The sequence below is a fragment of the Triticum aestivum genome, chromosome 7D (genome assembly GCF_018294505.1).
Source record: "Triticum aestivum cultivar Chinese Spring chromosome 7D, IWGSC CS RefSeq v2.1, whole genome shotgun sequence".
Lineage (NCBI taxonomy): Eukaryota > Viridiplantae > Streptophyta > Magnoliopsida > Poales > Poaceae > Triticum > Triticum aestivum.
Genome location: NC_057814.1, coordinates 538,305,129 through 538,308,379, shown reverse-complemented (window position 1 = coordinate 538,308,379; position 3,251 = coordinate 538,305,129). Strand labels below are relative to the sequence as shown.

Sequence of the window (3,251 nt, the reverse complement as noted above, 5' to 3'; positions counted from 1 at the left end):
TTTTCTTCTTCGTTCTGGAATTTTTTGCACTTTGCATTCTCTTTCTTTGACAGCAATGGGGATCCGTCCCCGGCGCCGGCGGTGAGGAAAAACAAGGTTCGCTCGTCTTAACGGCGGGTTTTAATCCGCCTTGAAGACCTTAAAAGTAGTCTGAGCCGAAACAGATCTCAAGGATCTACCAAGCCTTTTGGTGTTTAGTTCTCTGCTGTTTGTGTTGTCTTTTGTCCTACGAGTGTTTAATTTATCGAAGGGAGTCAACGGCGGTGAGGAAAAACAAGGTTCGCTCGTCTTAACGGCGGGTTTTCATCCGCCTTGAAGACCTTAAAAGTAGTCTGAGCCGATTCATTCATGCCCTTTCAGATTCACCGCTTTTGATCTTTTGTTGGTGTTTTCATCACGGTTCTTTATCTCTTTCGTTATGTTGTTCCGACAATCGGTGGTGGATGTTCGTTGCGATGATGAGATCTATCAGTGTTGAAAGCAGATCCCTGCTTGATGAGTCTGGGAAATACTATTTCCTCCTGAGCGGTTACCTGAGCAACTCCTCATCCCCACTGGAGATTTCTTTTTTGAAAATATTCTTTGATGTTACTTGAATTGTCTATTGACGGTTTTCTTTGTGAATTTAGCACTCTGTTGAAAAAACAAATCTTTATTTCAGCATTTCAGTTCTAGATTCACAAATAGAATTCGAGGATTAAGACTTGCCAACCAAAACAGATGAAAACACGACACCAAAACGAATGCCTTTCTTACGGGGAACAGTAGAATGTGTTGCGTGTATTTCGTCTTTGATTTTCAAATAACTATATACGAGTATAAATCAAAGAAAAAAGAAAATGAAAAACTAGCTAGAAGACCAAAAGAAAATACGCAACTATGTACGGCCTGGAGAGAAGGATCAAAGAGCCAATGAAAGGCAAACCAATTGATTTCCATTGATAAAGATCTTCAGGAAGAAAGGTGCATTCAAAAAGGTCTTTGAAATGAACAATGACATTATGAAACTGACCAACTACAACAGGAGGGTTCCATTGGGGTAGATGGATTTCCATAGTGAAAGAATTGATGGGCCTTGCCTCTGTTCTCAAGGACAGCTAGCAAACATGACACATGTGTAGTGCTCGATGAAGAACTTCTGTTTTAGGAATTACCTGTTATTCCATTAGCAGCCAGAAGAATACTTTATGATTCAGCCATAACCATTTGGTATTCAGTGGTGGAGAAAAATGTCCAGATAGAGATTGATGCCCATTAACAGCCTGATAATCCTTCTGATTATTGTCATGTTGTGATTGTTCATAGGACTCTTCAGACAAAGGCAGGTGAAAACAACCTTCTAGGTCTTTGGCAGTCACGCCAACTCCACCGCATGACCCCCTAAACTCCAGTTTGACTGTTTTTTTTTCCGTTTAAGGTGGCAATGGGTGCTAAAATGGACACGCATGTCCGGCTCTTGGTGGAGGCGCCCAGTGCGGCGACTATCTCATACTGTCTGCCTCGGCCACGCACACGTTGAGTACGCCCGCGCTCGCCGCGAGCCCTGTCGTGCCGCGCTCGCCTTGAGCCGTACTCGCGCCCGCCGCTGCCCTCACACCGCGCTCGCAGCCGCCTTCGTGCTGTGCTCGCCGCTCGGCTGGTCGCGCTGCGCTCACCGCCGCAGCCACCGCGAGCCGCCCCGGCCGCGCGTGTGCTCGCACCTGCCGGCACGTCGTGTCTGCCTGCACCCGAGAGCTCTGGCGTGAGGTCCTGCTCCCGCGCCTGTGAGCTCCTGTTGTCGTGTCTATGCTCGCGCCCTCGCTCGCAAGCTCGTGCTGCCGCGTCCGCGCCCACGAGCTCCTGCTGCCGCGTTCGCCAGCTAGCGTGGGCCGAGCTCGGGCCGCGCCTGCGCGCCCCTCGCAGTCCGCTGCAGCGCCGGCCCACCGAGCTCAGCCGCAACATCGCCCACCAGTCTCGCTCGCCTTGGCCGCCGTGCCTGTTCCGTGCTCGTGCGCCCGCGTGTGCAGTGCTCCGGCAGCCTCGCGGGCGCCCGCGTGCCCGCACGTCTGCAGCAGCGCCCGGCCCCGCGCCAGCACGCCCGCAGCAGCGCTCCGGCAACCCTGCGTAGCCGCCTGCAGCAGCGCCTGGTCCAGCGTGCGCACGTCGTTGTCCTCGAGATTTCGTTACCCTGTTTATTAATGAATTTGTTAATGTTCTTCAGAAGTAAAGAGCTACTATGGTTTTCCAAATTCAAGATCCCCAATCCTCCTTCATCTTTGGATCAACAAACAAGGGCATAGGTACTCATGTCCTCACCCGAAAGACAGTCCTTTTTGAAGTTTGATGCAACTCATAAAAAAGGTGGTCAGGGAAGATAATACAACATAGCAGATTGTAGTCTTCTAGTAGTTCCAAGAAAATGAGCAGTCCCGTTTAATCTTCTTGGGCTTGGCAAGGCAGAGAGGAATCCCCAATTACCTGAATGGCACTGTACCTTTTCTACAAGCATGAGCAAGGATGCTCATCGTCATGGGTGTTGATGCAGTAGATGCTTAACTTGCTACAGTTGACTCTATGGCCAGAGGCCAAGGCAAAAGCATCCACCAACAATTTCAGGTGATCCAACCTGAGCTCTCATAAACATCAGGGTCTCAGCACTAGACGGAACAGTTAGAATACAGAGCAAGTGGTCTGGTCAGGTGCCCTGAGAACCTAGAGACTTCTTTTTTAACAGAAACCTGAGCAGTTCCCCACTGCGTTTTTTTTGCTATATCATTTTTTTTTCGTTAACATGTTTAGATGATTTTTTGGTTAGCTTCTTTTTCATGTTTTCATTTCTATTGACGGTTTTCTTGGCTGAATTAGCATCGTGCTGTGCAAATAGACCGCCAGCCGGAGATGCACATTTACAGAAATTGAAATTTGAAATGAAAACAGCTGAGAACATATACAGACATTGGTAAACTGGAGTGAAGCAAATAAACACGTACGCAAAGGGCTACGTCATCAGACACACTGCTTGCACAGCACATTGCCCTGTGAAGCCTACGCGCTTCGAAGAGGAAATGTTCAGTTCAGTTAAACATTTCCCCGGCACGACAGTGGTTGGGGATCCGTTGGTGGCCGTCGGGGGGCTGCTGGTCCAGGAAACGGACGTCGACGACGCAGGTGATGTTGTCGGTGCTTCCCCTCTTCGTTACATCGACGAGGAGCTTCTTGGCCACCTCCTGCGAGTCCACGGTTGGCTTCACCATGGCCACGGCTTCTTGGTA

At 49.5% G+C, this 3,251-nt stretch overlaps 1 non-coding gene across 1 annotated transcript; it reads left to right on the top strand.

The window, feature by feature from the left end:
- Positions 1-450: 450 nt before the first annotated feature.
- On the top strand, positions 451-541 carry LOC123171789 (small nucleolar RNA snoR128). The gene has a single exon (XR_006485405.1). It is a non-coding gene; the product is annotated as a small nucleolar RNA snoR128 (small nucleolar RNA).
- The last annotated feature ends 2,710 nt before the right edge of the window (positions 542-3,251 follow it).